We start from the raw sequence: 23,563 nt of genomic DNA, 5'->3' as shown, positions 1-23,563 counted from the left end.
ACCTCCCAGCCCCTCCTACTTGCCTTAAAGCCCGCCCAAAATTCATTCTGGTTGTCACACCCTGCTCTGGTCATCCATCACCATCCTGACCCCGCAAAAAAAAAATATACTTCAAAGTGCTAACTGGGAGCTTTATTTAAATTTTTACGACGAGGTCTGATTTGACTCGTGAGACCAACACATACTCATGGCATTAATCACTGTCCAGAGCGGGCTGCTTATAATCGGCATACAGCAAACATGCTGGTTAGTTCTGCACATTACCACCATGCTAGTGCATCACATAACCGCTTTGACCTGCCTTGGCTCATAAGCAGATTTTCCCTCGATTTCAACTCCTTTCAGCATTTCCACATTGCATAGAACATTTTAGAGTCAGTGTGGGAACCCATTTGAAATCATGTTTCATAAAATATTTATTTGACTAATAGCATCTAATGAATACTTGCATGGTCAGTAATGAAAGTTACAACAGTCTCTGAAGCATGTATAACACTTATTTGAAGGGATAATACAGGACAATATTGTTAAACTTCATAAACATGACAGTGTTACTTGTTAAATGTCAAAACAATTTATAATAATTTTAACATACATTTAACAACAGTAATACACTGTATTGTGGCCAGACATTTGTGGACACCTGACCATCACAACCATATGTGGGCCTTCCCCAAACTGTTGCCACAAATTTGGAAGTACAGAATTGTCTAGAATGTATTTGTATGCTGTAGCATTAATATTTCCTTATGATGGAACTAAGGGACCTAGTCCAAACCTGCTCCAGCATGACAATGCAACTGTGCACAAAGTGGTCGATAAAGACATGATTTGCAAAAGTTGGTGTGAACTCGAGTGGCCTACACAGAGCCCTGAGCTCAATCGCATTGAACACATTTAGGATGAACTGGAATGCCGACTATGTGCGAGGCCTCCTTGCCCGACATCAGTGCCTGACCTTGCTAATGGTCTTGTGGTTGAATGAGCACAAATCCCCATGACCACATTCCAAAATCTAGTGGGAAGCCTTCACAGAAGAGTGGAAGTTATCATAACAGCAAATGGGGACTAAATCTGGAATGGGATGTTCAGCAAACACATTGTTGTGACTGGTCAGGTGTCCACATACATTTGGTCATTTTATAAAATGATTAACATTTTAGACTATATATATAAAATTTTATATAAGGTGCAACAACTAATCTAAAAAATCGATAATAATCGATTATGAAAATCGTTGTCAATGAATCTCATTATTGATTAGTTGGTCTGCGCACGGTACATTTACTCATTACGTTACTTCTGTTCCGAAAACACGCATCGAAGAGTAAATACTAAAGTTGTGTCCCAAATGACGTACTGTACACTTACACTATGTATTTTATACTCTACGGTCTAGAGCAGTGTTTCTCAACCAGGGTCCGCAGACCCCTAGTGGTCAGTGGTGTAATTGAGAGGGTCCGTAGGAAAGTTTTTAAAATGTTTAAATAAGAGATTATATGCACATATATATTTTAAATTTATCAAAATATTCAAATGGAGATGTTTTAAAATTAATCAATTTGGTTATTCGCAAATATCACGTTAGCTGAGCTGACGATAATTCACGGATGGATTTATTTTAAATTTATTTACAATAATTTGCAAAAACCTACGAGTGGTAGACAAGTTCAAGTGTCGCATTGATGGATAAAATAAATAAAGGATAATTCAGACAGTCAAATTAATTGTCACACCAACAATAAAATGTAAAAAATTCAATCGTGAAATGTTTTGATCAAATTTTAATGTTAATATTATGAATGTTAAATATTAATAAAATAAAGTAACATATATAGAAATGGCTGTTTAATATATAGCCTATAATTGTTGTGGAGAAAGGGGGTCCCTGTGGATTGTTCGAAATATGCTAGGGGTCCAGAGCTCACAAAATGTTGAGAAGCACTGGTCTAGTGGATGAATTTTAGAAAGGAAATATCGTCTCAAATGGAACACATTAGTTTTTCACTAATCCGAAAGTTCGGCCCCAATCCGATTAATCGATAAATAAATAAGTAATAAATCGTCCAACTAATCGATTATGAAAATAATCGTTAGTTGCAGCCCTAATTTTATATATGTATGTGTATGTATATGTGTGTGTGTGTGTGTGTGTGTGTGTGTGTGTGTGTGTGTGTGTGTGTGTGTATATATATATATATATATATATATATATATATATAAAAAATTTTCCCCCAGACAGCTTTTATGAATGCCTTTGACAAAAGAACAACATATTGAAATCATTCTCATGACTGGATTGGGAAGCCGTCATAAGGTTGCAATGGACTTTAACAGGAAACACTGTAAGCACTTTACACAAGACACTGTTCCCAAACTTAGTAATTAAAAATACTGGACATGTTCTGAACTAACCGAGAAGTGGACATCCATGACGATCCACTGACTAGAGCTACTTATTAACACTACATTAGCTATGACAGGTACAAAATAGCAACATTTTGGCTCAGCAGAAAATGATGTCAATTTGATTTTCGTCACCAAACAATTCCCTTAAGTGCTACCTGAGCACTTGCTGAGGAGACTCAGGGCAGGAGGACCTGGAGGAGGAGTATAAACATCCCTAGAATACAACCACAGACCCAGCCTTCTCTTCACACACCTGCAGTGACACACACACACACGCTGGATGATACAACTTGCTGAACACTGCTGAATTGACAACTGCAATACAACAGACAAACACTGTAGCTGGAGCATAGAGGACAGAACAAACAAACACTCAGTCCCTCAAATAAACACACCCATGCACACGCACACAGCAAAGCATTGTGTATCTTCAATGAGCGATATCAAATATCAAGGGCATAGGAAAGCAGAAATAAAAGCTCCAGGGACACTCCCATTACATTTTTTCCTCATGTTATTTTCTAAATGTATGCAAGTTAGATCTAACACACCTGCTCTTGAGTGTTAACCACACAGCAGTGAGATGTAAAGGCTATAATTAGGTTATAGAGAGAACATGATGAGGTCATGGCTGTGGGGAGGCAGCATGTCTGAATCAGTTTCAGCATTTCCCCCGAGGACACAGACCAAGAGTGGGATCAGAGGCAATAATGGACAGAGGGAGGGAGGGAGGAGTCCACTGGCAAACAAAGGTTTTGCCCCGGATAAGCTGCTATGACTAAGTTCCTCAGCACATCTGTTCCTCACTCTAAGCACTAGCAGAGGAGGAACACACTGCCACCCAGTGGACACTTACACACACACGCACGCACTCTCTCTCTCTCACACACACACACACACAAACTCCATCAGTGTCACTCTGAAACCTGAAACAGCCTCTAATATGCACAGATAAGCACTTCAGCAGGCCACAAGGGACAACAGCTATGCTTTTATCAGCAAGAGTGTTGTGCATAGCACATGAGGCAAGAGCCTCTCTCTAACTCAGCTGCATACTCATCCAAAAACAAGCAAATTCCAATAGGGACACTGACTAGCTCTGCATTATGTGTTTGATCTATTTGCTTATACAATGAGAAAGACATGTGGCTTGTGCTTATAAGACACATGTGACCATCTCACTGGTCACTGCGACTGGTTACAACAGACCTGTCTAGCCTGTGAGGTGTGAAAAATCAGATAAAGCCTAGTTCACAAAATCAGCAAAGAAATAAAGACTGGAGAGATAAGTCATTCATCCTTAGTAATTGCTTTATCCTTATCAGGAATCTGGAACCATTGGGAACATGCAGACATGGGGAGAACATGTGAAACTTTACACAGACAGTAATAGGAGCTCATGATTGAACCAGGAGCATCATTATATACAACAGTAGTAAGTTTAGCTACATGCAACGTGTGGTTTGTCTGTTCAAACAAAAACCATTACAGGTCAAACTCTCCAAACTCTGAATTTTTTTTTTTCCTTCTGTTTTTCTTCTCTCCAGAGTGCTTTTCAGACTTCTAGGAAGCAGAAACCATCCTTTACTGGGACTGCCTCCTGTCCCTTCATGTGGGCTATAGAAGCCCGGCACTTTTGAGAGATGAAGACGAGCATAGGAATGTCTGTTAGCTTACCTGTGATAATATCATCTTTGTGCTCAAGCTGTCTGACCGTAGAATGAACATCCACACACACACAAACTGGAGTAAGCGTGCTTGTTAAGACAATTAAAAAAACACACATAGACCCCAGTGCTCATTAGAGCATCCAGTCTGGTGCAGCACAAACACACTGTTGAAAAATCAATTAGTGTCACTGCATGTAAACTGATAAACTACTGCCCATAGATTCTGATTTGACGTCATTGGACTCACTGCATGGCGGTCAATTGGAACAAACCTCAGGTGTTGACCTCTTCAGGACACATATGCTTATTCAACTTTTAATTCTGGTTCTTTAAGAAGAACATGCTGAAAGTTTCCTGAGCTCTGAAGCCCATTGCAGATACAGTGGGTCAGTAAAGAGCTACAATCTAGACTGCCTTTTTTGTCGTTTTTTTTTTTTTTTTTTAAACCCGCCAGCCTTCATTGTGAACCACTAAAGCACAAACCTAATTACAGCTTAATCATAATAAACCGCTTTCACCAGTTTTCTCATGGAGACTGTGGGTTAAATCCATCTGGCCTACCATGTTGACAGAGTTCCTGCTGGGGGACAAATGGTAAGCATCACACTTTAAGGACTCTAGAGAAGGAGCACAAAAAGGAGGAGCAGAAATGAACTCCCTGTTTCCTCATTCCCCCCCCCCCCCCCCAGTGCGGCGAGCTTCTGTGCAGGGCAGCAGGACAATATATACTTCATTACTAATACCCTGTCTGCTTTTAACTTGTAATTAACCTCTTGATTATGTAACACCCTGGACCAATCAGTGGATCCAGATTTATATTCTTCACTCTCATAAATACATACCTCCCATTATAGCTTTACGGTAATTACAGAATAATTTAACCTAGATCAGACAAATAACTGAATTTTTCTATAAAAGACTACTATGCTACTGAGAATTAGCGAGCATAAATGAACCTCATTTAATAAAGATGTGATGATCATTCTCAACTATAGCCATGACATTTATACCAGGACAAACATCTGCTCCTTTCTAACTTGGCCTATTATAATGAATGTGTGAGATGGAGAAAGTGTAACAAAATGTAACCACAGCATTGCAGATCTGTGAGAACCAGATTACCTGTTAACTTACTCAACCCAATTTGTGACCTTCATTGTGGCTTTAGTATTTCAACTAGAGATGGCATGGTATTACTTCTTTTCCGATACAGAAACCTTGAGTATCAGCTAGTAGTGATCACCGCTGTTCACCTTCCAAGCTCTCCTGTCCATCCTCTCTTTCTGCCTCTCCACCATAAAATTTCACTAAACTCTTCTCATTTTGCTCCCTTACATAAATCCATTCTGCTGTGATCTGAGCCCAGTATGTCCGTCATTATTTCATCGGTTATTTCCAGTTTTCCACAGTGCGGGCCCAAATAACAGAAACATTGGCTTCACTGTTATGAATGTAGATTCATGATGATGAATTTAGGAAACTGTAATGCAAGTTAAATCGATTCCCGGTGTTACTGCTGCTGCTGAAACGTATACAAAGACATTACAGTGTATCATTTGAAATAAACTCCGAGTACACGAACCAGAGAACAATGTGAACATGAACATTTCATGGTTTACATTTCCAAATTATCTAAATACAAAGCAAGCAATTATTCATTCACCACTCAACTAAACCTTCTGTAAAGGTTCTTTTTCTTTTAGCACCTAGGACTCAGAAACTCTAATTCAACCTTTCTGTATTGCAAAGTGTACAGATTAAGTGAAAAAATAAAAGAAAATAAGCATGTTGGTGTTTATTTCTTCACCATTTTAAGGCCATTTCTGTTTTGAGCAGTCACAACTATTATTTCCATTTTTAAAAACAAATGTATATCTTTTTGATAAAGTATGTGCAGTATTCCCCCCCTGCATGGGCCAGTGCCTCTGGTTCTTTGATAAGCTTCTGGAATTTTGAAATGCAGATGCTGAGAGTTACATAACCCATAACACCAACTGGAACCGTTTCAATGTGGCCTGCTCACACTTGGAGCTATTTATAGCTTTGGCAGACCTAATGATGCCACAAATGTAATTCCTCTTAATGCCATTTTCAACTTCAGTGTCCTTTAGATTGTGATTCGTTTAAATTCTCTGACTCCATTTATTATTTAACATAACAATAAAGCAAAATAACACTTACAAGAAAACAGAGCAACGCTTTGTCTTACTGTCCCAGTTTCTTGTGGCTTTGTTATGCATGCCACCATACATAAAATATGATGTGCTACTTTATTTTCTGACTTGTGTTCAAATGGAATTTGTTGGGAGACAACACTGGGAGCCAGGAGAGTAAATGAACATGACACTGTCTGTGAGTTGAGAACAGGCTTTAAAAGACTCAATGATCAACACAAACCTATCACAGCTTATGTAACAAGATACGATTTGCCTCTGAGACACCAAACAGTGCAAATGAATGAGCTAACCAAGAGTACAATCTTTACATGGGCCTGGACTGCATTTCTGTTTCATGCCACCAGAGGGAAGACCAATAACGATTTGTGAGCTGTCACTCTTTTAACTACTTTCACGTGAATTTTTTTTTAATAAATTATTTTTGCTCCAAATACATTATGACTTTTGAAACACTTTTTTATTTCACTGTTATTTCTAAACCGTAAAATTATTGCTCAGTTTCTATGTGCTAATATTGTGAATTTAGAAATGCTTTCAGGTAGACAGCATTGTCCCATGTGAATTTTACATTAACAAGCTAATAACCTCTTAAATTTATTATGTGTAATGTTGTCTATGTTTGTAAAGTAAAGTACAGGAGGTGCCAACTCTGCTCTGTGTGAAAAGGATGCCGGGTCAAGGAGGCTGGTCATCTCTCTGCAGGGCCTCTGGGGCTTTCACACACATTCCCTGTTTTACTTTAGTTAGTGTGTGAGAGCAGAAGTATGGAGAAAACTGCTTTGTTATGCACTCCCTTAGACATTCGGCTCGTTTTTCTCAACAGTGCCTGCTTGGTGGGTTGGGACACTTGGTCTGTTTGTGAAAACTGTCTGAATACAAGAGGCTCATACAGAGCAGCTGTTGATGGTGTCCGTGCCTGCCAGACAGCTCTGAGATCATTCTCTCTGTGTGTTTCTCAAACTCTCCTATTTGAACCCCTCCCAATCAAACATTTTCCTGACAAATTTCAAGTAGACAGAATCAAAATCAAATTCACAACGGCACAGTCAGTCATCACAACCCAGTAATGTATAGCCTATACCTTGCTTTCACTAATTAAAATGTACACAAAGGTTGCAAAAATAGGAACAATCAATAGAACAACTGTCATTTAACATTATAAGCACGAGTTATAAGACATAATCATCATGATGTTCTGATGCTTTTATACTGTGCAAAGGGAGCCATAAAAACAGACATGACAAGAGAGAAACAGTAAAAATGAAAAATATTCACCTGGACTGAATACAACAATAACAAAAATCCAAGGTGCATGACTGGCAGAACAGGCCAAGTGAGCAGGGTTTGGCGACTGAGCTCTGTCCTGTACACTGCTACACAGAGAGATTGATTCACAGCAGCCTGCCAAAACTGAACAATCACAGCCTTGTAGAATCCATGACTAGCACATTACACTGTCAAGCTCCTGACAAGTGTCAAACAGGTAATGACTTAACTAAGTTTTTGCTGGAGGAAAAGGACCCAGATTGGCTTCAACCATGACTTATTGGCCGAGATTTATTAAATCAAATACAGTCACTCTGACCTCTGTGTTGAGATTGGTGAAGCCCATGTTCTGCAGTGTGAACTATAAAAACTAGTGGCTCAGTGGTTAAAGGCTCTGCGTTACTGATCAGAAGTTCAGGAGTTCAAGGCCCAGCACTGACAAACTACCACTGATGGGCCCTTGGGTAAGACCCTCGACTGCTCAGTTGTATAAATGTAAGTCGCTCTAGATAAGGGCGTCTGCCAAATGCCATAAATGTAAATACATAAACTTAAGAAAAAAATCTCTCAGAATTCTACTGGGCTTAGACCAACTTGTAAATGTTGGCATTAGCCTCCAGCTGTCATATTGAACATGTTAGTGTTAGAACTCTAAACTCATGTTAGTTCTTGAAGAACTCTAGATAATCTGAAGTGACACACTTGAATATATAAGCAGATACAGAGGTTTGCAGAAGATGAGCTTGCAGTTCATAATAAATAAGATTTGTATAAATAAATGAAAGCTTTACTTTCCGCTGCAAATATTACACCCTTCACCCATTTTTACTATCCAAAGTTTATGCTCTTTTGTCCATGTAGTCAGTTCATCATTGTGGTTTATACCGAATAGTGGGATGGTTTTGTCTCAGCAGAAAGAGGAATGTCTATTGGTTGTTGATTATTTATAAATTCATTCTCCATAAAACTGACGGAATATACATCACTTTCCCATTGCATTGGAAGTCAATGAATATAATACCCAGCCAATGCGGTCACTCAGTATAACTTACATTTATTCTGATCTGGGATAGACATGGCATCCTTAAAGATATGGCGTCCATACTATATAGAACATTGAAACTGTTTAATTATCTAATAAAAAGTCTTAAAACATTTCGGTTCCCCTAGATTTAAATAAATAAGGAGAAACATTTACATATTCACAGAACACAAAACATTCATTTAGCAAATGTCTAAAAGAAGACATCTCAAGAGAAAACAGATACTGCCACACACTAGGCCATTAAACTGCCTGAAAACCAAGTTACAATGCTGCAAACATGCAAAATTAGCAAAGTCTGGGCCATATTGATTTATTAGAATAGTCAAGAGTGCCTTTGCTGTCCTGTATTTCTTTGTATTGAGCACTCATTAGCACTATGCTTTGGTATTAGCATCATCAGCACAGGACTGCACTGGGGTTAGCTAGCGTTACATACAGTGCTGTGAAAAAGTATTTGCTGATTTCTTCTATTTTTGTGTACATCTCATAACTCAGCTGGACTAGACACAAGCAGGCCTAATTACTGCAAACCCTGTTCAATCAAATCAACACTTAATCAGAACTTTTTCAACAGCATGAAGTTGGTTAAAAAGGTCTTACCCACTAACACACTATGCCACAATTGAAAGAAATTCCAGGAATGATGAGGAAGGTGGTGATTGAAATATATCAATCTGGGAAGGGTTACAATGCTATTTCAAAGGCTCTGGGACTCCAAAGAAAAACAGTGAGAGCCATTATCTCCAAATGGAAAAACTCGGCCCAATACAGAACCTTCCCAGAAGTGGCCGACCTTCCAAAATTCCTCCAAGAGCACAACAACGGCTCACCCAGCATGTCACAAAAGAGCCAAGGACAACATCAAAGGACCTACAGGTCTCTCTTGCATCAATAAAGGTCACTGTTCATGACTCCACTATCAGAAAGACACTGGGCAAAAATGCCATCCATGTGGAGAGGTGAAAACCACTGCTAACCCAGAAGAACATTAAGACTCATCTGAATTTTGCCAAAACACACCTTGATGATCCTCAAACTATTTGGGAGTATGTTCTGTGGACTGATGAGTCGAAAGTGGAAATGTTACATTGTTACATCTGGTGTAAACCAAACACAGAATTCCACAAAAAGAACATCATACCTACGGTCAAGCATGGTGGTGGATGTGTGATGGTATAATGTATATGCCAGAACGAACTCGGGACTACGATTCTCAGCACCCACTGCGGTGTCACATGACTAGTTTCACCTGATTCACCTTATGGGTAATGAACACGGGTATTTAAGTCACGATTTGTACAGCACTTAGGGTCTTGCTTTGTTTGTCTTTCTGTGTCACGGTATGCTTTCTTGTCTCTGGTTATTGCCTGATGGTTAGGTTTCTTAGTCCTTCTATCTCTGCCTCATGTTCATAATACTTGTTTTATGTTTGTTTGTTCATTAAACTTTAAATCTGCACTTGCATCCGACTCGCCTGCTCGCCCATTACATGACAGATGGTGTGAGGATGCTTTGCTGCTTCAGGGCCTGGGCAACTTGTAATAATTGAGGGAAACAAATTCTGCTCTCTACCAGAAAATCCAAAAGGAGAATGTCCAGTCTTCAGTCCATCAGTTGAAACTCAAGCGCAACTGGATTATGCAGCAAAATAATGATACAAAGCATAGGCGTAAGTCCTACACCTAGAAGTAACTGAAAGACTGATCGGTTACCAGAAGCATTTGGTTGCAGGTATTGCTGCTAAAGGTGACACAACCAGATCAAGTTTAAGGGGGCCACTAGTTTTTCACATTGGTGATAGGGGATGGATAACTTTTTTTGCCAGGCTAACAGCACATTTCACTGCATATAAATGCCTCTCCTTTGATTTCACTCTCCACACGTTCTCCTTTATCAAAGCACCAAAAGCTTCAATGATCAAATAAACAAAAGAATGGAAATGATTCTATAAACATGAGCCACAATAGGATTCTTAACCAGAGTCACTGTAATACAGATTCCTGTGCATAAGCACGGCAATGCGGAATGTTTTGTAACTGATCAAAATAGTATGCTTCTCTATGGAAGGCCAGGTCACTGTTATTTGAGTCCAGTCTTATCAATTAGAAGCCTCCATAGCAGCCATTTAAAAGTTAACAGGGTCAATGTTCAGCCAATAGGATTCATTTCTCTTTAGGAAAACTGGTGAGGTTTCTGTGGTCTCTCTCTCCCTAACATTTTGATTTATAACAAGCAGGAACAGAACTGTAATGAGATCCTCCTTTCTAAGTCCTATTTATGTATGATTCCCAACCCCCCCAAAAATGATGACACTGCCACATCCCAGATATTTAGCGTATCCACACTTTGTGGTGTGGTGTGTATGGTGCACACTGGATTATTTTATACAGAGATTCCAAATTATTAGATTATTTGGGGTCAATACTCTGTAAAACACTGCGGAGATGAGATAAGTCTCCATATACCCATAAAGCGGCATTTGGCCTGGCAGCATTCCCAAAGACATCTGTCCTGATTTGTACTCTATATTTTATGACTGATACTCCAGTCAGTATGTGATGCTCACATAAACCCTGACCCATTTCTCTACCAATCCCGTCAGACATATTAAGTCAGATTAGCACATACCCTCAATGGAGGGGATATTAACATATTGTTGCTCATTTAGATGATGTGATTAACAGATTCATTACACTTAACAAGAGAAAGCAAAAGTATAGTTTATATAAAAACTACACGTACCGTCAACTTTATTAGGAACATCTGTACACCTGCACATTTATGCAGTTATCTAATCAGACAATCATGAGGCTAGAGCACAATGCATATATTCATGCAGATACAGGTTAAGAGCTTTAGTTAATGTACACATTAAACATGAGAATGAAGAAAAAGTGTGATCTCTGTGACTTTGATCGTGGCATGGATGTTGGTATCAGATATGCTGGTTTGAGTATTTCAAAATCTGCTGATCTACTGGGAAATTTGCACATTATTATTTGCAATTTGCAATCATCCTGTAAGAGGAGGCTGCAGGCTGAAACACCTCGATGATGAGAGAAATAAGAGTAGAATGACCAGACTGGTCTGAGCTGACAGGAAGTCTATAGTAACTCAAGTAATCACTCTTTACAATCGTGGTGAGCAGAAAAGCATCTCAAAATGCACAACACATCAAACCTTGAGGTGAATTTGGCTACAAGAGCATAAGACAACATCAGGTTCCACTCCACAAGAACAAGAATCTGAGGCTATAATGGGCACAGATTCACAAAAACTGGACAGTTAAAGACTGGAAAAAGACCAGGTGAATTTTTTTTCTAATCTTCAGTTTCAACGAGCCTGTCCCAAGGTAGACTCAGATTCTTGCTCTTGGCTGACAGGAGTATAACCTGATGTGGTCTGCTGCTGTTGTAGCTCATCCATCTCAAGGTTTGATATTCTGTGTATGCTGAGATGCTTTTCTGCTCACCATGGATGTAAAAAGTGATTATATGAGTTACTATCCTTCCTGGAAGCATGAAACAATCTACCCATTTTCCTCTGACCTCTATTATGAATAAGTCATTTCCACCAAAAGAACTGTCACTCACTCAATGTTTTTTAGTTGTTGTTTTTTTACTGTTGTGTATGTATAAAATTCCAGGAGATCAGCAGTTTCTGAAATACTCAAACAAGCCCATCTGGCACCAACAAGCATGCAATGGTTAAAATAACAGACATCACACTTTTCTTCATTCTGATATTTAATGTGAATATTAGCTAAAGCTCTTCACCTATATCTGCATGATTGTATGCATTGGGCATAAATGTGAAAAATTTCACCTTTCTTCTTATCAGTCACACACCGATATCTTTAATTCAGACTTTCAGGCCCTCATTCCACACACACACACACACACACACACACACACACACACACACACACACTCATTCCTGGCATATGTAGAAGCCCTCAACAGAACAGCAGCATCATCCAAAACCAATCTTTCAAAAGTACACAGAGGAGCCAGAATGTCAAACAGCAAGAGAGAAAAATAAACCAGAGATATGGTTCCGGAAATCTGCTTTGAGCTACTCTGTTTATTATTACAACTACGACATGGTGATTTGAGCCTGGGAACTCTCAATTTCACAGAAACTCTATGCTGTAAGTCTAATCTTCAGAAAGTGTAATGTGGACACGCTGAGGTGAATCGCCTGCATGTGGATTTTCAGTATAGACCAGGCCAGCTGTTTGGATGAAGAGAGTTACTGCTAGAGCTAGAACTAAACCTTGGAGCTTTCAAGCATAACTGTAAAAACATTGCTAGTAAAAAAAAAGGGGGGGGATTGTGTGAGAGAGGGATGCAGCTGAGGGGGAAAAAAATCTATTTCACTACATTCTTCATATCCCTACAAGTCTGATAAACATGATTAATCTGTACATCTGGGCATTTCACATTTTTATCTGTAAGTTTCCGGCTCCAATTTCTAATAGCTAGAGACAGAGTGAGAGAGAAGTAGGAACTGAAAAGGAGGTGTTATTTGCAGAGCTGTGGGTCAGTTGGTAGCACCTATTGGACACAGGAGGAGGGTAGAGCACTGCAGGCCATCTGACAGTCTTCCATTAACTTCCATCCACAAACACAGAGTGCTCGATAACCCCCTAAGCTGTGTTAAACTAATCTACAGACACTAATCACAATACACGATTTTATCCTTTTAAATTCATTTGACTTTCTTGAGGGTGTAAACAGGAAAATTACCTTAATTTTCCCCGGTTCATGTTTTACAGCGACAGCGATTTACAAAGCACATTGGTGTATCAAAGCTTTGTTCATTCATTCATCTTCAGTAACCACTTTATCCCAGTCAGGGTCAAAACCTATCCCGGGAACACTGGGCACATGGCAGGAATACACCCTGGATGGGATGATTATGGCTTGGCAACAGGTCTTCTGTTATTTTCAGGATTATCCCCACGTTCATTTAAATCAACATTGCAAATGAACTGTAATAGGCAAAAACATGAAAATAACACAAATTTACTAAATCTGATACCAGATTGAAGACCCTTTAGCATAGCCTGGGCAGTTTTTTCAGTGTTAATTCATGCTTTTTTTAATCATTTGAATTTCACCAGAAATGCATTTATAAGTCACAGCAGACAAACCCATGTGAGTATTTTATCTGTACTGGTGCATGCTTTAGTGTGGTGTAACCAGTACTGGAAATTTGCAGTACTGGAAATTTGTAAAGGTATTGTGAGCTACATGCAGACTTAACTAGTCAACAGAAACTACTGCTGCAACTGGGCATATTAAAATTACAGTGGCTTGAATTGTCTTTGTATGGGCCGCATTTGTCCAAAAATGACAATATATATGTTCCTGTCTATATACAATGTCTGAGTGTGAGCCAGAGGAATGTTCGGAAACATTTAAGTTTCATTTATTTCATTGGCATTGTCTCCCACTCATTACACATAAACACTGCCAAGTCTGTGTTGCATCACAGCATTCTTCTCTGAAAGCAGGATAGTTACAGAGAGAGATGTTGTTCTGAGACAGAGGCATGTGCTATGTTGTTATAAATGGAGCACACTAAGGGCCCTGTTCGTCTGGACCACCTTGACCCTGGGAGAAATTGCCCGCTTTGACACTGTGACCTTTGTCCATGACCTTGTTAAACATCCACAGTGGCTTGTGTGAAGCTGTCTCACAAATGGGAACAGCGATGACGTCAATAAGATCAACATCATCATCCACAGCCACTGTGCAGGCATTTGGACAATCGTGTGAACGCAGTGCGTTCACACACATCAGGTTCACACTGCACGTTAAAGCGGTCACCCTTTAACCCAGACAGCAAAGACCATGTTAAGAGCAATGTTGAGACAGCAAGCTCATTTTACAGCACAGAGGAGGAGATCAGTTAGACACTTTGTCCTCAATCAAATTATAATCATATTAACCATATGCCACGCACCTGCACCTAGTCACATGATGTTTAACATTCAAGCATTATTATTAAATGTAACTGAACACAAACACAAATCACATTTGGATGGAATAGGACAGAATGCACTATTGCACAGTAACTTACGATAAGCAGTATGTAATACGTTTGATAAACGTGTATTTTCCTGGTAAAAATGCTGTTTGACGGCTGCAAGTATGATTGACATAAAGCTTAACCTTTACCTACGTAAAGGTACAGTATGCTCATAATGTCCCAGATTTTGGATATAAACCTCTAAGCATAGCCCAGCAATCTAAGCTCCCTTCGCACTTACAGAGCTCCATGTAGAGCTGTTTGGGAACTTGCCATTCCTTGTATGCATTCCTCTTCTGTGCAAATGTTTATTCTCCTAATTACAAGGCAACAGAGGTCATACGTAAGCTGATGACAGGCAATACTTACAATTACGCACAGGTCCGGAACTCAGGAGTGTGTTTGAACACACAGAGAGAGAGAGAGAGAGAGAGAGAGAAGACCTGTTAGGGGCACAGCAGAGAGCATAGTGGGAGAGAGAAATTTCATAGGCATAGACAGAGAGTAGCCTGTCTCATAGCATAAGTCATGGCACATGACTTATGCGAGGATGTGAGCGTCATTATGAACTGAAAATATGAGTAGATATCACACAGTGCCTGACTTTTCAGCAGTGCGAAAAGCACACAAATGTCACGGACATGGGCCATAAAATCAAGTCAGGCACAAACCTGACACACATTTCATAAAGTTTTGCTTTCGGAGCACAATGCTTATTCCTAAAGTGCCTTTTGATAGTGCAGATTCGTGCATAATGAAAAGCAGGCCATGCCCAAGATGGTCTTTTTCTGGGCCTCACTATAAGCTGGACTCTGACGATATTACCACTAAGGCTATGTGGATTCAATATTTACATTTTTGGCTAAAGACAGAAGCCGTTTTCATGAATATCTGAATACAGAGTGCAATGGATAAGAAAAACTCCTAAAAGTCTTAAAGCTGCAAAGACAAACCTTATAATAGTAAGTTAGTGTTCAGTATTCAGCTCACTATATACATGTAAATACAGCTGCCTCTCATGATCACTTCTGGATAATATAACAGAGAGAGGGTGTGTTAACAGCAGTTAATCACACAGCACAAATAAGCTGGAATCAATGTCTGACCCATTAGTGTCTTCTAGCAGATCTAATAACCAGAAATATAAGATTTAGTGTGTTGCCAGATCCAAATATCATTGTGCACATTTTTACATGTGCAGTGGAGACTTCACTTAAATAAGAGAAATAAATCTCAGGAAACAAACAATTGCTGATTCTAATTTCAAGCGGGGGCACTAACTTCATCCCCTTTTATGGTATTCTCTTACAATTATTAAATTTCAACTCAGTGTCATTAAATCATCAAATGAGGCATGAATTCAGAATTTCCGTAAAGGGCAATGGAGGTAAACATATAAATACTCAAGAGAGGAGCACACTACATGGACAGGAAGACCATCTGGATTTTTTTTTTTCAGCTGTTCTAGTAAACTTTGCTCAGCAAAGCCATTAAGTACTATAGGGACTGGGGGTTGCAATAGACACACAATAGAGAAAGAAGTAGTGCGTAACAGTAGTGTTCCGGTTAGTAAATTTGCAAACGAAATTATTAAATGAATTAGGACTTATCACAGAGAAAACAATTAAATATCTTGTATCATAGAGATATTGGTGGATTAGTCCCTTCCCACAACACAATAAGACCTTGCCGCCTAAATCCTCAGGAATACTATCTGGATTTCAGTCTTGAAAAAAAGAAGAAAAAAAAATAAATTACAGGGAACACTGAATATGCTTATATTAAAAAATAAAATACACTATCTGCTAAAACAATTACCTCAAGTCTCAGGGGGGAAAAATTAAATTCCTACAGCTTGTATTCATTCCAGGCAGGGGATAAAAACCTCAGGGCATTGTAGAAATTCTGGTGCTGCTGGACATTTCTAAATAAAGACCTCACCATGCAGGACTGTAGTGCAGTTTGTCATATCTCAGTATGGGTATCTTTATACTGCATGTAGGACGCAAGAGAAGTTTAGAACAGCTTTGCATCAAACTTTTGCTGCAAAACCATCGTATACTTCTCCTGCATACTATATGTAGTCACCTTGCAGTTGACAGAAATCAGAGACACTAGCACAGATATTTTCAAACTTTTTCCCAATGAGGCCCACTTCCCAGGTTTCTGAGAACTTGCACCACCCTCCGACACCACCCAACAAAAACAGAGAGAAAATAGAGGGGTTGGTGAAGGACAATTAGCTGTTGTAACGCATGTGACAATAGGAACTAACTTGTTTCGTGAATATTTCACCACATTAAACAATAAATGTATAAGGTTCCCTGGTGGATTAGTGGCTAACATGTGGCGCTGTCACCGATTCCCAATCAGGGAGACAACCCCAGCCACTGGAGGGTTGCACGAGCCTATGCACGCTGCTTAAGAGCACCCTTGGGGAGGGTTGCAGGAAGGGCATCCGGCATAAAACATGTGCCAGAATCAAAATAAGTGGATGGGTGATCTGCTGTGGCGGCCCCAAATGGGAGCAGTTTCTTCAGTGAAACAGAGCAACCCATACAACTAACAAATGATCACTTAAGTCCCACAAATAATAATTGTTCAACATTTGAATTATTCTTAAGGATAATTATTTCCCCCTGCTGACTGAGCACTAGATAATAGATAACGATCCTCCTGTTGAGACACCTCACAGCTTGACTTGTCAAAAAAAAAGCTCAAAGAACACAGACTATACAGCCCTGCCAATACGTTATTGAATAGCACAACTGCACAATAGTACAATTCTTGGTTTGGCTCTGAATTCAAGCTAACTGAATATGACATTAGTCAGTGACTGGTCTTTGACTGTGAGTTGTGATCGATATGATTCAACCAACATATACATAAATAAATAAAAATAGTACAGCACCTCCACATCGTTATCATTAGTTGATTATATATCCAACATATTGTAATACATAGCCACAAATAATAAAAATGTGTCACTGTTCAGTTACTTCAGGTGTGCACTTAAGCAGCTCAATTTGCTGCTTAATTAACACATTACAGAAAATAAATCAGAACAGCCAGACAATAACACTGAAAAGTATAGGTTTGGTAATAAATTAATAACAGCAGTCTACAGACAAATATTTAAAAGAACAGTTCCCACTATTGGTCCTTAATGGTATTGACATGCCACAAATAGCAAATTACCAGTAGAGGCCCACAGGGACCATTACAGTTTCCATTAAAGTGTACCTATTATAGTTTTAAAATGTGCCTAATTTTGTTTTAAAGGTCTCATACAATACATTTACATGCATCCAAGGTCAAAAACACTTGAATGTACTCATAATTTAAACTTCAGCATTACCACTCCCCAGTGTCACAAACGACTCGTTAAAGGATCCGTTCTAAAAGATTCATTCTAAACTCCTCCTTTCAGAAAGCATACTCTGCTTTGATTGGTCAGATGCCCCAGTCTGCTGTGACTGGTCTACTGCTGTCACCGTGTTTCAAAAAGGAAACGCCCACTACCATAACGAGTTTCAGCTCCCTCTGTTAGAGCAGCGGATGAAGACCAGAGGCGGGGCTTTTTGTTAAAAACCTACGTAGGTTCGTACAGGAAGTAAAATCTGGAATTACTAACGACTCGTTTCAGCTGTTCAGACTCGGTTCCTTCTTTTGGGAGTCAATAACTCAGTTTGTCCTGCGCTTTGATTTTTGAAATGTTGCAGACGTTTTTACAATCACAAACAGCTCTATAACACACTACATGAAAGGTCATATTTGAAAAACCATAATAAGTGCACTTTAAAATGAATAAAATTTCCATTTTAACCAATACAAATTCCATGATTGTTTCTATTGTTTTGTTCTTTTTTTCTCCCAGCAGGATAGGTCCTGCAAAAATGGCTCCAGATGAGCAGTGGTAGTTCAGTGGTTAAGGTTAGGATTACTGTTGGGAAAGTCATGACTTCAAATCCCAGCATTGCCAAACTGCCACTGCAGGACCCTTGAGCAAGGCCCTTAATCCCCAACTGCTAGGTTGTACAAATTAGATAAATGTAAATAACTCTGGATAGGGGGGATGTGCAAAGCTGATAGAGACATATCCCAAAAGACCTGCAGCTGTATAGACCCATGGGGGTAAATACTTTTGCAACCAAAAAAAAATCATTTGTACCTTTAAATATTGGTCATGTGGTTGTGTAAAGCAGATGGTAAAAATCCGAGTTTAGTCCATTTCCATTCCAGGTTGTAACACTACAAAATGTGGAAAAGTGCAGCTGGGGTAAATACTTACACAGTTCTACCGGCGTTGTCGTCATAAATTACCATGAACATAAATATTACTAAAAACTATAATCACGTGCAAAGGGGACAGTATTCTGCTTGAAGTATACACACACACACACACACACACACACACACTACTCTCACAGCCAAATACAGACGCACAGCGCGGTAAACAACTCAGCATTAGTCGACTCGTATGGATTTAATTAATTAGCTTTACAACCGAAGCTGTGACAATGGCAAATTAACGCCAAAATTGTGCAAGTCTGTATTAGGATACTTTATTACTTTTTATTATGTAAGTTAGCCAGCGGTCAGATGTGAAATGCCTCACAGCCCGCAATTCAAACCGTCAACAAAAAACAAGGTTTTGTACACAAATACAGCTAAGTATACAGTTAAACACTGCTCAACAAACTGGTTTTAATTGTACATTTGCGTTGTATCCTATACTGAAACCTGCAGGAAAGTTCAACAAACCAATAACAGTGAACTTACCACATGCTACGGGGACGCCTCGACAACACCGTTTAAAAACCCAACTTCAGCGTGTTTTCAGTGCGGCTGTTTCAGTCAAAGCTCGCTCCTCTTCTCTCCAGTGGAGGAGAAGCAGCAGAACGGGCGCATCCTCTGTACCGCACACTCACTGGATATGGAAAGCCACCAGTGTCTAAACGTCTAGAACATGAAATCAGTACATACTCCAAACACGCCCCCTTAATCTGCTCTTACTGCTCTTTACTATGGATATACAAGGCCGCTATACATAGCTGATGATGTCATTCTGTACATTGAGACGTGTAACCACATAAGAGTACTTACACGTTTGCAGGTGGTCCAGAAAGCAGTGCCTAGACTGTTAACATGATCATATCACTCCAATTCTAGCTTGTCTTCATTGGCTTCTGGCCTTTTTAGAGAATCCAATTCAAGATTTTGCTGATTGTTGTTAAGGCCCTGTTTACACTAGTGTGTTTTCGTTTTAAACTGAACATGATCCTCATACACACTGGTGTTTCCGCTGTGTTTCAGAAACGACCTCCGTCCACACTACACGACCGAATACGCATGTCACATGACTATTCATGCACACTGGGCATGTACATACACATGTAAACTGGAAGTTGGTTGCTAATCCAAACCAGCTTTCCATGTAGGACTTACGCCGCTTAAAATGATATTTGTTGCCGATTGCTCTAATCATAGCTCGCCTCTTGCGCATGTAGGCAGCTGCAGTATTATAAAATACAGAATTTAATTGCACAATGGCTTCTAAGAATGACAACAAAGCCAGCAAAACTTGCGGTTCAGTCTCCGTGTTGTTGTGTATACAATCAAGGTAGCGTAATGGTCATATGGTAGGGGCTTGATGAATCAGGGAAGGATATGCAATGATCCAGAAGAACCAATCGGGGGCGAATGTGGGCGAAGCCACGCCTTCATTTTCAAAAGTCTTCGTTTTGGTCTGTTTACACTGAAACGTGTGCCTGGAGATTTCAAACTAAAAATGGGGTCGGTGTTTCCAAAAGTCTCTGTTTTTGAGGGTCGTAAACACCGGAGTAGTGTAGAGGACAGGCGTAACCATAGCACAAGTTATGCATTTTTAAAACAAATACTTCTGACCTAAATTATTTGCATTAAACTCCCAAGTCTCTCAGGTCTGCCAATAAAGCTTTCTTACATACCCCACGGTCACATCTTAAATTAAAAGGTGACGGAGCATTTGCAGTTGCTGCTCCACGTTTATGGAATCAATTGCTACCTGACATTAGAGTGCTCTCTCAATCTCTTAACACACATTTTTACTCTTTGCCCTTCCCTGGCTATTAACTTGTTAATTAGTAACTGTTATCTTTTATTTTTTATTTTATTTCATTGTACATTTTATTGTATGTTATAATTGTTTCTGTACAGCACTTTGGTCAGTGTAAGCTAAATTTAAATGTGCTTTGTAAATAGAATTTACTTACTGACTGACTGACTTACTGCTTTTCAGTGGAGCTAAACTCTGTAGATTTGATGATCCCTTTGATAGAGCATGCTTCATTGTTGCCAATATCAAATGTAGTAACATTTTAGACTTCATTGACCAGTTTAAACTATTGTACACCAATCATAAACATAATTACTGTAAAATACTGCTCATTTTTATTATTTGTTATGCTTATACTGGTGCATCTCAAAACAATTAGAATATCGTGGAAAAGTAAATTTTTTCTTTAATATATTTCAAACTCAACAGACTCAATATTGACACATTTCCAAAAAAAATATCATAAATAATGAAAATGTAATATTTTCCTTATACAGTACCAGTAAGTGTTGTAGTGATTACTTTCTGTGTAAGAATTCATGTAATAGTTTTACTTTGTTCCATTAAAAATATCAAAGAATAACTAATGTTTTGGCATGTATTGTTTAATGTTGCTTTAAGAATCAATACCTAAGAAAGAAATCATTAGCACAGGAAAACATTTCTAGTTAATGGCATCTTTGTATAGTAAAAATACATTATATTAAGAACAATTAAATGTTCCATTTGGACAAGCAAACATTTGATCATCTTTGAAACAGTGCCTATTAATGAAGTTGATATACTTGAAAAAAAAAATCACAAGGAAAATTAACTTTTTCAATTAGTTATTCAACAGAAATACCAACAGATGTGAAAAAGTAAGTACCCCTTGGCCTCAGAAGCTAGTATTGCCCCCTTTTATCAGAAATAACTTCTTATAGGAATTTTGTATAATTTTCCACCAGTCTCTGACTTCGGCTTGCTTTCATTTTCTGACCACTCTTCCATGCAATAATCTTTCAGTTGCAAGATGTTTGAGGGTTTTCTTGCATGTACTGCCCGTTTCAAATCCCCCCACAACATTTAAATGGGATTCAAATCCGGCTTTGACTAGGCCATTCCATAATCCTCCATTTCTTCTTTTTGACCCATTCCTTGGTGGATTTGCTAGTGTGCTTAGGATCATTATCCTGTTGAAAGGTTCACTTTTGGTTCATCGTCAAGCACTCTTTGTGATGCAGAATTCAATTCAATTCAATTCAGTTTTATTTGTATAACGCTTTTAACAATGGACAGTGTCCCAAAGCAGCTTTACAGAAATATATATATTCATAATACAGATTTTAATTGTATGAATTTATCCCTAATGAGCAAGCTAGGGGTGACTGTGGCAAGGAAAAACTCCCTGAGACGAAATGAGTAAGAAACCTTGAGAGGAACCAGGCTCAAAAGGGAACCTATCCTCATCTGGGTGACACCTGTGCAATTATAAATAAAAACCTTCTATAAATGCACTAATACTACATGGTCAAATAGTGCAGTTGGAAGACATGAGTGCAAAACTGTTTGTGGCAATTGCAGTCCTAAAGCTATTATAGCAATTGTAGTACTAAGCCATCATAGCATAACTGTTCATATGAATTGAGGTCCAAAGCCATTTTATGGTTTTTAAGTGGTACCATCCTCAGTAATCTCAATGATGTTTAGCCTGCACCATGTGGGGCCATCCTCAGCAGCAGCATGTGACTTCCAATTGATAAGAACTCCAAACAGAAGTAGGGCATCAGGATGGATCAGAATTCATAGTTGAAACAATGATTGCAAGCTGTCTAGTCCCCGAGGCAGTGAAGCAACCCAAAACCATAACATTTCTACCACCACACTTCACAGTTGGTATGTGATTCTTCTCCTGAAAAGCTGTCTTTGGTCTGAGCCAAACATGTCTGCTGTTACTCTGGCCAAACAACTCTATCTTTGATTCAGCCTGGTCTGGTCTTTGCCTTTATGCTCATTGGCAAACTGTAGTCTTGCAAAGGGTTTTTCCTGGCACACCTCCCATGCAGGTCAAATTTGTGCAATCTCTTTCTAATTGTAGAAGCATGCACTTTGACACCAACAGTTGCGAGACTTACTAGCAGATCCTGTGATGACATTTTGGGAATTCTTGGAGACTTCTTTTTGCATCAGACAGTCTGCTCTTGGGCTGAATTTGCTGGGATGGCCAGTCCTGGATAAATTGGTAGTCATTTGAAATTATTTTCCTTACAGTGGAATGATGTATTTCAAATCATTTGGAGATCTTTTTCAATCCCTTGCCAGACTCGAACCGCTAGCACCCAAGCTAGATGTAAGGCCACAATCAGAGACCCACTCATCCCACCACCAGAGGGAGCCCTCTCCTGAATATTGACTCCATCCCACCTCCTCTTGAACGGCTTCCGGATTGTAGGTTTATAAGCCAAGTGCTCTGTAAGCCTCATTGCGAAGTATTGCCACGGAGTGAGTGTCTATTGGTATTCTTTTGCTCCATGTTATGACCCTTCGTTTGGTTTTCCAGATTACCTGTCTGTTCTGTCAACCCGTTATTGAACACTGGCTGTTTCATAGACCATGTTTGAGCCTGGTGTTTTGGATTTGTTTAATAAAAACTTCAGCAACATGGATTCCAATGTGGATTCCAAGTGATAAATGTATGGGGTGTACTTACTTTTTCCATATGACTAATCTGCTTTTTGTTCATTTAAATTGTGAAATTTACTACAAAATGTCAACTTTGTTCCATTTGCTAGAATGTATCAACTTTATTAATAGGCACTGTTTCAAAGAGGATCAAATGTTTTCTTGTCCAAATATGTAAAAATAAATATATAAATAAATAAAT

The 23,563-nt window shown here is 39.1% G+C and overlaps 1 protein-coding gene across 1 annotated transcript in view; it reads right to left on the bottom strand.

Annotated features, from left to right (window-relative positions):
• The window catches only part of lzts2a (leucine zipper, putative tumor suppressor 2a), a 49,840-nt gene extending 30,302 nt beyond the window's left edge, over window positions 1–19,538 (bottom strand). The window contains exon 1 of the mRNA XM_017464854.3: window positions 19,386–19,538. The gene's annotated coding sequence lies outside the window, so the exon portion shown is untranslated. The remainder of the gene's footprint in view (window positions 1–19,385) is intronic.
• Window positions 19,539–23,563: the final 4,025 nt, after the last annotated feature.

This window comes from Ictalurus punctatus, chromosome 3, assembly GCF_001660625.3.
Source record: "Ictalurus punctatus breed USDA103 chromosome 3, Coco_2.0, whole genome shotgun sequence".
In the NCBI taxonomy this organism is placed as follows: Eukaryota; Metazoa; Chordata; class Actinopteri; order Siluriformes; family Ictaluridae; genus Ictalurus; species Ictalurus punctatus.
The sequence above is the reverse complement of the archived record's forward strand: the minus strand, read 5'-3'. Positions and strand labels throughout refer to the sequence as shown.